General features: G+C 49.2%; 1 long non-coding RNA gene across 1 annotated transcript in view; it reads left to right on the top strand.

The window, feature by feature from the left end:
• Positions 1–861: 861 nt before the first annotated feature.
• LOC146865914 (uncharacterized) overlaps positions 862–15,119 on the top strand; it is a 36,407-nt gene continuing 22,149 nt past the window's right edge. Inside the window, exon 1 of the long non-coding RNA XR_014976724.1 lies at positions 862–910. This is a non-coding gene — a long non-coding RNA (uncharacterized LOC146865914). The remainder of the gene's footprint in view (positions 911–15,119) is intronic.

Below are 15,119 nucleotides of genomic sequence, written 5' to 3'. Positions count from 1 at the left end.
ATCATCCCAATAGAGTCAAAGCCAACGAGGTGAAGGTGGGGAAGAGGGGAAACAAAACAAGGAAAGTGAGAAGGAGATGTGTCCTGGTGATACGTCTAGCACAGATTCTGGATGGGGCTGATTGCATGCACATCCTTTGTCAACAGAAATATATGAATTATCCTAACTTCATGTCTGAAGGTAGTGCTCTATAATATCATGAAATACTCTTTGAATGGTGTACGGAAACTAATTTAGAATGATATATCTAAGAATAGAAAAACTAAGGGTTACACAATATGGTTAATGAACCTATACTCATAAATGCATAAAAGAGTATGAGTGGAACTAACCTTAACACATAGCACATAACAATCCAATTGATCCAAAAACATACATCCAAGTAAATGCTAGGAAAAAAACAAAAAACATATTCCCATAGACAGGATGTAGGAAAATATATAATCACACAAAAAGGTGCTGGGTCTGATAATTATACAGTACCTCCTTATAAAGTCAGGAAACTAATATATGCAGCATTTCTCTCTACAGCAGCCAGAGATTAAAGAAGGAAAAAAAATGATACGCTAATCTCCACTCACCATGAATTAGTCACATCAGATAAGTAACTTTCCTTTGATACACAAATATATAATCCTACCATATATACCAGGGAGACATATGTTCCTTTATTGTTTGAGTCTTCTCTCTTTTTTTGCCCACAGAATGAGAGGCAGAGAGAAGCAGGTGCAAGGAAACTGAGAGGAGAGAACACAAACCCCTGGCGAGGGAATGCATAGCCGGTCAAGATCCCAGAAAGAGAGAGCCATGACCCGGAAGATGATTACCCGAGCATCCTGAGCAGTAACACGTCGGACCAAACCAATACGGAGCAAGGACACCCAACTGCAGAACACTGAGACCAAATCAGGTAAGCAAAAAATAACGAGTGTGGCAAGCCTTTGCAGATCTGTAATGAACGCGAAGAGAGTTCTTGTTACTGACTGCCCATTTTATCCTTGCTTGACTCCGCCCCCATGCACTCGATTGATGTAGGAGTGGGTGGAGCGGAGCGAGCCTGACAGTTATGAGCCTATGTCTGATAATTTGAAGCTATCTTTAAGAGAATGATGGTTGTAGCTGGTCAATAATGACTGTTCTCTTGGTGTATGGTGGTTGTTCTCCTGGTCTGTGATAGCTGTTCTCCTAGTCTATGTTGCTTTCTTTTTGTGGGAGAGACCCTGCAACATGATCACAGTAGTCTAGTGAATTTTGATGATAACTAAAGTACACTTTTATCTACTTTAAAATACTTTTGTTGTTTTTAAATCTCACATATTGTAAATTTTATTGTTATCCTTTTCTGTGCTCAATTTTGTTAATAACACCAGAGTCAACAATTGAGTAAAATCACTTTCTGTGAAATCACCAGGGTCAAAGGTCAAGTGATGTCACTTCCTGCGAGGTCACTAGAGTCCAAGGGCATATGATGGCACTTCCTCTGCCCCTTTTGCATTTTAATAAATCGACAACCATGTGCTTCCCCCTTCCGTGCCCTCCTTTGCTGTCGCTGTTGTTTACACTCCTTACCCCCTGTGTTGCTCCCCCACCCTCACCCTCACCCTCTGTGTTGCTCACCTCAACTACAATTTAAAAAAATGCCTTTGCATACTTTTTTCATATTGGTCCCTCCAACTCGGATCAGCAGCCACATCAAAGGCTTCTGAGATGGGTGTGGCGTGGCTAAACACCATTGATGAACCCAACGGGTCCCAAAGGCGCAACCTATTTGCTTTGCCAATGCTTGTTAATATCACCTTGCAGTTGTTTCTCTAGCAATCCATTTTTTTTAAAAAATAGCTTTTATTTACGTGCAGATCAAAAAGAAAAACCAGGTGACATTAAGGGATAAATAGCATGACAGTACAGTGGCACTGTGCAATACGTATCTACGAAAAATGTCACTTCCGTTCTCTAACATTCTTAACCAAAGCCCTGCTAGGGGTCTGTTTGCGCTTAGATACCTCCACACAAGTGCCAGGACGCTTTCTTTGAATGGTCGAAAATCAAGCAAGTTCATAGTTCAGTGCGTGCCAAGCCATAAATCTAATCCGAATCAAACGGGAAGATGTTTATCTCACATCACCTCTGAGGTTTGAGCAGAGGTCACTGTGCCTGAAATGATCTTGAACTTTTGCTAAAGCAGCGATATGATCCCAAACGAGGCGATTTATAAGAGATCTTACCCTATTAAGAGAGCTTTATGATGTTACCCGGTAGAAAGAAGTGTATGTGTCTTGTCTATCTTTCACTGATGCTGTATAAACAGCGCTTAAGTATCGAACAGCACACACGTGAACTCTTTTTATCGACGGAATAAAGGCACTGTCCTCTCCAGGCAGGAGGAACTCAGTTTCAGATGGTGCCTATAAAAGCAGCTGCCTGCTGAGACTGTTTGTACAGCTAAGCCTGAACCTGTTAGAGTAAATCCTTTGCAGGCAAGCAGGCACAGATTTATAGTCCCAGCTGGTGTCAAAAGAGACATTTCAGGGTGACGCAGGGGCAGGCAGCATCCTGGCCATTTACATGCAAGCTTGCAGCTCTTTCAAACTTTGTTGAACTTTAGTTACATTCTGTGACACCATCTTGTCCTGTACTTGTTGACTATCCTCAGAGACCAAACAGTCAACACCGTAGACATATGGGACTCAATGCTCCTTCTTTGAAAAGCAAATGATCTTACATTTTCTTTACTGTCTTTTTGTGTTTTTACGATTTATTCCCAAACACTGAAATTGGGCATTAGAATGCATTGACATAAACCTTCTTTACCGTTCAGATTGGAAACATTAAAGGGTGTAATTCATCAAAAGTTGTCAAGGCAATAAATACCACATGGTTTTGCCACTCCGGTCGTCGCTCCATCTCTTGTGTACTTTGAGTACTTGCTGTGATCGTATTTGTAGAGTTCACGCAAACTCTTCATTACTCAGAAAATGTAAATTGAAATAAATAGATACTACAGCGTTTTAAATTACAAAAAAATCAGGTTGTATCGCGCATTCAGCATATGGTTAAGGTCACTTTACTATCTATAATATTTCATGCCAGAGCGCTCCCAACCCGAGGAATACACACGAGGTTTGGATGTGAAAGAAACTTCTACGGACGTTTCAGAAAACAGTGTGCTCACACATTCTATGGAAATTGAGCCGAAGTTGTCATGGTTTTAATGCAGAAATGTCAACACTATTTGAAGAATAAAAGTGAAAATGTGCCGTTTCAGTTCCATGGATAACTGAACAAAATATGGAATTTCTGCTGATTCTTAAAAAAGTGAAAAAGGTTCGTTTTTAATTTTCATTATCCATGATAACCTGTGATTGAAATTGAAAAACGTACTCCGGGAACCTGTAAATTAGGGTCCAGGATCGGCAGAGGAAAGAGGGTGGAATCACGAGGGGGTGGAGCTTGAATAGTAGACCCTGACATTCGACATACACTTATTTAAAAAGCAATCAGTTGCAAAGCAATTGGCAACAAGGACATATGTGACAGTAAATATGTTCTACATTACTTACTTAGCCAAAAGAGGCTGCATTTCAAAATATTTTACTGGGTTAAGACACCTGCTGCAAAGTTCATTGGAGGCACAGCAGTTTTGAAGGGATTAGTGGTAAGATAACTCTAGTGGTTAACACATTTCTGTGTTTTTTCAAGTCACAGTTTCGATTCATAAAGTAGCAGAGAGGGTTAATATACCTGCAGATTGTGTACCATGCAGGTAACAGATTCATGCTTTATTTAGAGAGGTAAGTGTGATACTGCTTTTGGTGCTGAGATAATTGTGTCACTTGCAGTTCATAAGGTACAAGCCTTTTAATTTAGCACAGTGATCTATTTATTGGCATTAAGGAGCTACATGCATGTCATGGGTTTAGATCCTGATTGTTTTTTCAATCTGTTGTTATTCTAAGATTACAAATAAGGGTTCCTTTGGGAAGCAATACATTCCTGCTACTACAAACAGCCACAATCACCTCATTGAGTTTTATATCCTGGCCTTGTGTTTCTCCTGACCATTCACTCTTTATCATACAGGGAGATATTTACTAGAAAATGCCAAAGAGCGATGTTACGCCAAATTTGGTAACGTCGTACTCTGATATTTTCAAAATGCAGGGATGCGCCATATTTACAAAAATAAGGCGCACCCCTACGTTTCTCCTAGCGCTGGCGATAAAAAGGCTGCCTAGCCCCAGCGCAGGCACCCTTGTGCCATGTTGCAAGGGTGCCTGCACTGCAGAGGTGATTGTTTATGTGCAAGAAGGGACACCTTCCTGCACATAAACAATCAATAATGGTGATTTGCTCTTTCAATGTGTGCTGCAAAATGCAGCACACATAGAAAGAGCAAAAAACGAGGAGAAATTAATAATTTCTTCTTGTATCTCCATTCTAAGACAAGGTACTACCTAGCCTTAGGTTTTGGCGCTGCCCCAGCCTTGTAAATCCGGGGCAGCGCCAAAAAGCAATGGGTGTTGTAGAGGAACGCCCACAGCAACACCCAATGCATGCCCCTTTGCTGAAGCAGACTGTGGCGGTTAGGGGCATATTTACAAGGTGGCATTAAGCCATGTTAAGTGGCTAAGTGCCACCTTGTAAATCTGGGAACTGGCACACCACCGCGGGAGTGGAAAAAAAATGACGCTCCGGTGGTGTTAGGGGCTTGTAAATATGCCCCAATATGTCTATAAGTATGGGTGATATGTGAATTCTACACCTTATAACCCTCATTCTCTTATGTAACATTTGGTGTGCATTGATTTACACTCTTGTATGATTTATTGTGACTGTGTGCATGATGTAAAGCACTCTGAAACCCTACACTGGAATAAGTAGAACCATGACAGAATTGAAAAAAAATTGTAGGTGCCATTAAATCAATATCTTTGTAATTACTCATACAGACAGACATATCTTGAATACGTACAGGGCAAGCACATCTCTTATTTCAGAAGTTGAACAAAGTTAAAAACCTGCCTCCAGTAGTACTTGTGAAATGATAACGAGTTGTGCGCCTATCTATTCTTGCATTGACAACTAGCTGTTAGGTTCTAGATGACACCTAGCCAGGAGTATAGGTGAACAAAAGGAGGGCTGAAGGCCCATTAAGTCAGGTCTTTGTTTTGGGCCCAGCTGGACTCTAAAATTAGAAAGCCCCATGCTGCCCACTCATTTCTGCTACAAACAGAATGCAAACAACGTGCAGGCTCTGTTGAATTATATCCTGGTGTTCAAAAATGACACCAGGGCAAGCAACTGTTTTTAGGAGTATATGGACCCTAACTGTGGGTTTTAAAACTTCTTTTTCTTTTATGTCAACTTTAACTCTTGTCATAAATAGCTATTTAATCCAGGACCGATCTTTTTTGGTGATCCTCTTTAGTGCCCCATTTAACTCTTTACACCCCAGTTTTTCCAGCCAAACTTTAATATAGTGCAGCCAAGGGATGGAATGACCTTCATCCAGGGAAATACAATAATTTATGATGGCCTGGTTCAGCCCTAACTCGGTACTTGACCAAATTGTTAACCAATGCGCTAGGGGTGAAAGAGCTAGTATGTCTGCAATATACTCCAACCCCAGTTCTTCATGCGCTATAAAAGTGGTGACTGATTGTGGGATGAACAGTAATCTTCTAATAAAATCATTTTCAGGTTTCTGTATCTCACCATAATCCCTATATCCCCCTACACTAATTTCATAACTACCAATGGATAAACATTTAGCTTTGTAAACCTTAACCATGGCTTGTATTGGTCTAGCCCCCAACCGTTTGGCAAATTCAAATACTGAGGCTACTGATCTTGTCAGCAGGTTTCTCTTGACCTTTATTTGTAGGACCCATGATCCCCTCTCTTCACAAATGACCCCATAATAAGAGAACAAAGAAACTCTGGTCACTTCCTGATTGCCTCCCATGATTTTCTTCTGGGCTTTCTTCTTATGGCCAATAACCATCATATGAGATTTAGAGTGGTTTACGTCCATGTCAAAGGAAGCCATAGACTCTATGAAGGAATTAAGTAAACAGTGAAGGCCTACTGCTGTTGTAGCTAACAAAACAGTATCATCAGCGTATTTAAGTGCTAGAATACACTGGGACCCAACCCGTGGAATATCCTTTGTATCTGAAAGAAACACGTTAGTTAGATTCCACACCTTAGAATATCCCCAGGCGTCAGGCTGGATCTGGAAAGATTTTTTGTCAGCAACACCCCTTGCGTGTCGCTAGGCGTCGTCTGTGGCTCCGCGTCCGTCGTCGTGCTCCGGGATGACGTCGTCGGAGTACTTAGACACCGCCCTCGCGCGCTGACATCAGTTCTTCTTTTTTCCGCGCCAGACAGCGCCGATCCGGGAAGAGCTTACCCCTTAGTAATTTTTTTGACTAAAACTTTTTTGACTCTTTTTGGTCTACTTGTCGACTCGACTCTGGTGCCGGTAGGATGCCTGGGTTTAAAGCCTGTGACTCCTGTCACCGACTGATGTCGGTAATGGACCACCATCGCCGGTGCCTTTACTGCCTGGGGGCCGACCACGATGCGGAGTCGTGCCTCGACTGTCAGGCCTTGACCCCGAAGGCTAGGCGGGAGCGGTCCCGTAAGCTTCTCGAGCTTTGACACTCGGCTCCGCGCCGTTCACGGTCCCGGTCCAGGAGGAGGTCGAAGGACCGGTCGCGGAGCCACAGCCACCATCACCGCTCATCGGGTTCGAAGTCTTTGGGTAAGTCGAAGCACGCTAAGAAGTCCAAGAGGCGACACCACTCTTCGGACTCCCCTCACCGGTTGCACGACTCGGTAGAGGGTCAGGGTGGTCCCACCCCGCAGCTCCGTTGGAGCCGCAGGAGCCGCGTCCGTCCCCATACCCGCCGGTCCCTGGGACTGATGCGACTCCGGCGTAGATCAGTGCCTTCCTCTCGGCCATGAGGGGCCTGGCTCCGCCGTCGATGCCTGCCGGCGCGCCTTCGGGCCCCCCGGGTTCGACTGGGTGACCTCGCGAGCTGGCGGCTCCGGCCCCGACGCTGTCGTCGACTTCGGTCCCGACGCCGCAGGTCCCCGAGGGATCCAGGCCTGGATCTCTGCCGGCGCCGGTTCCACCTCCGGCGCCGTCTCCGGACGACGCTGTTCCCCGGTTCAGCCCCGGTCCGGGCCCGGCGCTGGTGCGACACCGCCCGACGCAGCATCCGACGCCGATGGGTGACCATTTCATCTACCGCCCGGGTCCGGTTATTCCCCCTGTTTATCAGGAATCGGATGACGGAGTCGACTGGGAGGGGTCTGAGGACCCTATGGCCATACAGGCCAAATTATCACAGGACTGGGCAGACGAGCTGGGGTATGCCAGTGGTCTGGACACATCCCCGGACACTGGTTTCATCTCTCCTCCGACTGTGGCTTCGGAGGAAGGTGCTGCTTTTTCCGTGGTGCTGCGCAAGGCGGCCGAAGCCCTTGGGCTGAAGTTGCCTGCTGTGGCCGTGAGGACTAACCTCCTCAATGAAATGCTTCAACCGTCAGCAAGCTCCTCGGAGCCTCTGCTGCAGTTCAATGAGGCACTAGTGGACGTTCTGCAGGGCACCTGGTTCAAGCCCTCCACAGTACCTCCTGTGGATCGGAATGTGGCTCGGTACCACCGCCCTGCTCCGGGTGACCCCAGTTTTCTGTCCCAACACCCCACGCCCGAGAGTCTGGTTATCCAGGCCTCTACTTCCCAATCCTCCTTCCCGACTGCTCCTCCGGATCGGGAATCCAAGAGGCTGGAACAGTTCGGAAAGAAGCTGTTCTCTTCCCTTAGTTTGGGACTGCGGTCCTTGAATACCGCTTGCCTCTTGGACCGTTACTCCCACTCTCTGTGGGATACGGTGGAGGACGTGCTGCCCCTGTGTCCGGAGGAGGCCCAGGCACGGCTCACCCAAGCTATTGCCGACGGGCGGGATGCAGCACGACATGCTATACGATGTGGACTAGACACTACGGACTCGCTGGGTACGCCTGGCTGCGGTCCACGTCTTTCTCGAGGGATGTCCAGAGTACCCTCATGGATATGCCCTTTGATGGCACTCGCCTTTTTGGCGAGAAGGCGGATAGTGCGCTGGCGCGCTTCAAGGACTCCTGGGCTACGGACAAGTCCTTGGGTCTCTCGGCCTTTCGTCCCTTTCGTGGCCAAGGAAGGGGCCCCCCTCACGTCCGCCTAGCCACCAGCCGCAGAACCAACCTGCACGCGGTCACGGACGTGGATTCCGCCGAGGCGGTACCGGGGGACAACGTGCCGGTCAGTCCACATCCAGCATCCGCCTCAAAGCCCTCCTAGTCCGTGCTTTCAGGCCCATTCCACGCCAGTGGGCGGCAGAGTTCGCCATCACCTGCTCCACTGGCGTTCCATCACGTCGGACAGGTGGGTGCTGCAAATCGTCTGAAGGGGCTACTCCCACCCCTTCAAGACGACCCCTCCAGCCATGCCACCGCAGTACCACCGTATGTCGGGGGATCACTTGAATCTTCTGTGGGAGGAAGTTACGGCCCTCTTGGCCAAAAGGGCCGTCGAGTGCGTTCCTGGTCCAGAAGTAGGTCGTGGTTGCTATTCCCACTACTTCTGGTTCCCAAGAAGGGCAAGGGGGGCCTACGCCCTATCTTGGACCTCAGGAGTGTCAACGCCTTCCTCCGGAAGGAGAGGTTTGAGATGCTTACCCTAGCTCAAGTTCTGGCTGCTCTGGATCCAGGAGACTGGATGGTAGCGTTGGACTTGCAGAACACTTATTTTCACATCCCCGTCCTGCCGGCCCACCGGCGTTACCTGCAGTTCACGGTGGGTCAGGAGCATTTTCAATTCACTGTGCTACCCTTCGGCCTCACCAGTGCCCCTCGGGTGTTCACGAAAGTGATGGCGGTGGTCGCAGCTCATCTGCGCAGATCAGGGGTTCCAGTCTTCCCCTATCTCGACGACTGGCTGTTGAAGGCGGGCTTGCCCCAGCAAGTTGTCTCCCACCTCCAGACTACGGCCGACCTCCTGCATTTGCTGGGTGCTAGAAAAGGGATTTCTGGTTGGCTAGGGCTTGCGCCAAAGCCAGGCAGAAACCACCACTCTAAGTCAGGGCTGGGGAGTTACACGCCAAAGATAACTCCTGCTCACCCCCTTGGTAGCTTAGCACGAGCAGTCAGGCTTATCCCGGAGGCAATGTGTAAAGCGTTTGCGCGCGCACACAGCAACAACACACTAGGCCCACCACAAAAGAAACTCCACACAAGGTTATATATGAAAAATAGCCTTTGTATTATAATAAACACATTAGATGATAATCACACAATTTACACTGTGCCAACAGGCACTGGGCAGAATTTTACAGGGGACTATTTACACAAGACAGGGCCACATGGACCACTGTCAGAATTAGCACAAATCACCAATTGTAAATGTAGAACATATACCAACTGTAACACAAATTATCACTGTAGAGCACAACCAGTAACTACTGGCGCTATAATGACCTCAGCATTATCATAATAGAATCAGGTATAAAACCTATCCTGTATACATCACAGGGGCATAAACACATTATGCAATCTCTCGCATGTCTAATGCATTAGACCCTACCTCCTAAGTATAATTACACTAGGGGCGTATATCACACAGGGACGTATAATCTCCCTAACACCAACCTAAACAGGTAAAACAACCTCCTATGCAGAAATCATATCTAGAGGCATAAAACACAGGGTGCGCAAAACATACTACACACAGTACATTCCCTAACACCATAAGCATTAACACAGGGTGCGCAAAACATACTACACACAGTACATTTCCTAACACCATAAGCATTAATATCTAAATCACGATAACACCTAAATCACATTAGGGTCCAGGTTGCGCCAGAACCTAAACGTAGCAGCTGCCCACTACTTGCTGGGCAGCTGGGGACAAGAACAGGGCCTAAACGCTGCAGCTGGCACTAAGTGCTGCGCAGCTGGGGAAGTAAAATGAGGCATGGGCTCTCAATGGCCTTTAAAATAATGTCCAAAACGTTGGAGCCACCTAGGCTCTAAAAACAACATGTCCCCCAGTACTGTGGAGCCACACGGGGCTCCTGAAATTCATCTGCGCCAATACAGAACAAGCCTGGGCCCCTCTGGTCCCATCTACAATATATGCGCCTATCGGTGGAGCCACGTAGGCTCCGAAACGAACATACCACAACTGGGGCAACCACGGGGCTCGGAAGATAAGTAGTGCCCCCAAGCGTTGGAGCCACTTAGGCTCGTGGAATACTGATGCCCAACGTTGGAGCGGCCCGCTGCCAGACGGGGCCGCTCTGACTCTGTACGGCCGTCAGGGTAAGGTAGGGCACCACTGGGGCCCTTTAAACAAATGCTGCCACGTGGGAGCGGCCCGCTGCACGATCGGGCTGCTCTGACCAGGTACCTCTACCCGGCGTCCTCCCTCGCTCCAGGCAGTTCTACTCACCCGGCTGCTCTCCGGAGGCGGCGGGGGACGCTGTCTCTTCTCGCAGTCTGCCGGGGCTCTCCCTCGCTCACGGAAGCCTCGGCGGCTTCCATCGAGGCAGTGGGCGGGGCTCTCTCTTCCTCTCGAGAGCCTCGCTGGCCACAGCTGCATTTTTCAGGGGCACGGGGCTTCCCTTCACTTGTGGGAGCCCCGCGCTGCTATCCGCCACCTATGCGGCATGGAACGCTTCCCTCCAGTGGGGGGAAGCGGAAATCGAACACCCCAGGCCCCGCCCGCAGTCAGGCGGCACGGGCCTGGCTTCCTGTTTTCCATGAGGGCCGCGGCGGTGATCTTTGCGATGTCGGCAAAATGAGGGGTGGGCTCCCTTGCAAGTAAGAACATAAAGCAGGGTGGGCTCCTGCTAAATCCAAGCCAAACATACGCGGAATAAGCGGGGTGGGCACCCGCAAAAAGCACACAATGAGGGGGGAATCCCTACGCTGGGGATTCCCTCTAAGGAGATCGCAGCCCAGCGCTGCAGGCGGCAGAGAGAGGCGCTCCTCCACAGAGAAAACCAAGTGCTCCCAGACTAAGTAAAGCGCTCTCAAGACGCTAGTACAGCAAAAGGTCCTGTAGGGATTTAAGGGCAGAAGGGTCCCCCAAAAGAAGTCCTCCAGGCATCCAGGGGCTGGGCAGGGCCCAGGGAGGCAAGCCTTCTCCTGGGCCCCAGCAGCAGCACGCCCCTGGTTGATTCGAGTCCAAGAACAAGAACATTTTCATGGGGTCACAGCCCACAGCCCCTCTTTTATACACAGAATCCTTTGTCTCCAAAGGTGCAGGAAAGGGGCGAACCAGATGCAACTGGTTCCTGAGCACTTTGTTTTGCTCAGCCCCTCTCCCTATTCACAGGAAAGGCCAGGGACATTAAACGCACCACAGGGGGTGGAGCCAGCATTGTGTGGGGAAAGCCCAGCCCTATTCAGGTCCCAGGTGTACTCCTCCCTGCTATCAACATGCAGCTCTCTCCATTCACCACCGGGGCAGACCCATCCTGACTCCTGGAGCCAGACACACCAGCCAATTGCAAGCCAGACAGTCACTGCACATTTATTATACAGACAGGCCAGCTTCTAGAAGTGGTACTTTTACACGAGACACCGTAACGCCGCACACATCATTGCGCAGCATTCACTCTCACGAGTTCGCACATACCAAACTCGACCCTGCACTCCTCTCACATCAGGACTTAACACGGTCACTCAGATCCCCCATGCATTCCTATGGGAGGGCAGGTCAGTCTCACTAAATATACACAGAGCGCACGCACTTTCCACTGGGACACAGTGTGAAAGCGCCTAGAGGCCTAAAACCACTAGTACAACATAGGAAAAAGGCTAAGATAATGCAAAAAGTTCTAGGGGTGAACTGGCCAGAAGGGCCAAGTCCAACACAACCCCCTTCCAGCCAAAACACAGGGCAGACCAATCACCACCGTGATGGTCTTCCCTGCTTGGGGCGATAGAACACGGACGCAGGCCCGCACTGCAGGGACACCCTCCGGTTCTACGCCATTCTGAATCAACGTGGTTCCATCTGAAAAAAAAAAACCGAAAGGCCCAACTAGGCTACCCCACTGGTACTACCTAGTTGTCCACGGCCAGGACCAGGCCCTAGGCCACCCAGATACTACTGGTCCTTGCCAAACCCAGAGAGGGGGGTAGTAACCCCTGGCATACAAGCCATTCTCCACTCTCCCTCTCAGTGTAGTTCCAAACTACCACTGATCCTTCAACCTAGGGTCCCCACCCTCAGGCTGACCAGAGGTCACGGGCAAGAATGCCCCACCCTACCTCTACTTCTGGGGTTCCATACCCTCCCAGGGAAGCACCCACCAGAACACAAATCTCCCACCAGTTCAGGACCTCTCTCCATCAACTGGTCTACCACCTGGGATCCACCGGGGTCAGAGGCGAGGACTCCCTCCCTCTGCACCCCCTTCCACTGTAGAGCAGGGTCTCTTCACTTAAGATGATCCCCACCTGCCCTCAGGACTACATCTGCCCTTACGTCCAGATCCGGAAACACCGACTACTGGCTCCCCAACCGAGGGACGTACCCTTTGGTCAGATGCCTGGCGAACCAGGACTTAATGAGGGTGACACATAACTAATGGGTCGTGTGACAGTCTGCCTGGCGCTGATCTCATGACCTCCTGTCCATCTGACAGTGCGTGCAGACCCCCCAGGACAGAAGTGGCGACACCACGGTCAATCAGTGGCGACTCAGCCCTCCCGGCTGGTCCCTGACCTACTGGTTCCCACTGGGGACTCCCTCCCCCTCTCACCCCTCCCTCTGGACTTCCGCACCCTCCCAACTGGAGCGGTACCGCCAGACACCAGAACTACTGGAGCTCTGCTTACTGACACTCCACGTCCTCTAGACACTGGGAGATCCTCCTCAAATGACCTATTGGTACAGCCAAGGCCCCCGACCTGATGTTCCCTAACGAAACCATCCAGGCCCTGAGACTGGGTTTCGGGCACCTGGAGACACGCAGTCCCACCCACTCCTTCTCCGCAGAGTCAGGACGTGAGCCCCTACACCGAGATCTAGCTGGGCTACTCTGAACCTCTTCCACCACGCTGGGCTGGCAGACACCTCAGCCACTCCTTTTGGAATCACTCCCCAGAGAACTCACACCCAATCAAATAGCAAGCTCCTTATTTCAGAGAACTCACACCAAAGTATTCAGCAAGCTCCTTATCTCAGAGAACTCACACCAAAGTATTCAGCAAGCTCCTTATTTCAGAGAACTCACACCAAAGTATTCAGCAAGCTCCTTATTTCTGAGAACTCACACCAATCATCCACACACACACCCCCCAGACTGGTAAAACAGTTTCTACCGCCCCTGATTTCTCAACCTGACCACCACGTGACACAGGTACCATTACTCTGGGAACTGGGAATGGGACGTTCACATTCATCCAGCGCATTACACATTCATCCCCACCCCTCCCAAGACTGGTAAGACAGTTTCTACTGCCCCTGATTTCTCAATCTGACCATCATGTGACACAGGTACCATTACCCCGGGAACTGGGAATGGGAATACATGCACTGGACACACATCTGCTGCCACCACTGGATCCCACCCTTACTGGTGAATCCAGAAACACATTTTCACAGAAATGCCACTTAAAACAACTTAGAACAATAATCCCTTTCCATGTGACTATCTAAATGCAGGGTTTTGTAGTGCAGCCAGCCGTCGCTGTGGTACTGCGCAAACGCAAGTCCTAATCCCACCGCTAATCACCAATGTTAGAAATGGGATTTCTGGTTGGCTATTTATTTTTCGGTATTTAGGAGTCGCTAATTACCACTGACTCAAAGCAGGTGGTAATCAGGTGCACTGCATTTAAACAGCCCCAAAATGCAACAGTGTGAACACAATGGTGGCCCTCTACGTCATTGCAAGGCGGCTTCGTATGCAAGCAGCAGGACTGAGGATCTGGAGACGGGAGGAATGCGTGTACAGACTGCGCGTTACTGTTCCAACTGATAGAGCCTGACATCCATGAGAGGTACAGGCTAGACACCCAAACCATCATAGACCTGATACGGGACCTGCACCCACTCCTGGAGCATCCGACAGCAAGGGCGCACGCTATACCAACACATTTTCAGGTGCTCTGTAGCCTGCACCTACTTGCATCAGGTAGTTACCAGGGGGTGATAGCTCTGGCAGGTGGTGTGTCACAGAGTTGCCTGTCCCGTTTTTTTCAACACTTTCCTGGATGCCATGATGCAAAGAATGCATCACTACATACGCTTCCCCAGCACACAGGCGGAACTGCAGAAAACCAAGATGGATTTTTATCAAAAGGTTGTGTTCCCACATGTAATAGGGTGCATTGATGGAACACACATACCAATCTGCCCACCTGCAGCTACAGAGTACATATATCGGAACTGCAAATCTACACATTCTATCAACGTGCAGGTAATATGCAATGCGGACCACATCATCACTGACATTGTAGCCAAATTTCCAGGGAGTACCCATGACTCCTACATATTCAGGAACCGTGGGATCTACACACGTCTGGCTGGGGGCGAATTTGGAGAAGGATACCTGCTAGGTAAATCAATGTGACACACCCTGATGTATACCTTGGATGAATGTGTTGGTGACTGTTATTAATGGCACTTGCTTTCTCACTGAAGTGATAGTGCAAATGCCGTGCAGGCATTTATCCTAACTCCATATCTCAACCCATCTACCCCAAGTGAGAGAAGATACAATGTGGCACATAGATCTACGCGCAATGTTGTGGAGCGCACATTCGGACTCCTAAAAAGCAGGTTCTGCTGCCTCCACAAAAGTGGAGGTGCACGTCAGTACCGGCCCATCATCTGCTGTAAAATAATTGCAACATGTGCCATGCTGCATAACCTTGCCACAAAGCAAGGAACAGCAGTGGAACTGACGACGAGGATGAGGATTGTCCACAGCCAGAGAACAGCGCAGCAGGTGTGACAATAGCACCAGATGGGAGACACAGATAGGCTGAGATCGCACACAACTATTTCTGAGTAAGTAAGGAGACACAGCCAGTTACTGTAATTGAGTGCC

The sequence above is a fragment of the Triturus cristatus genome, chromosome 2_1 (genome assembly GCF_964204655.1).
Source record: "Triturus cristatus chromosome 2_1, aTriCri1.1, whole genome shotgun sequence".
Lineage (NCBI taxonomy): Eukaryota > Metazoa > Chordata > Amphibia > Caudata > Salamandridae > Triturus > Triturus cristatus.
Note: the sequence above shows the minus strand (reverse complement) of the source record. Positions and strands in the feature narration are given on the sequence as shown.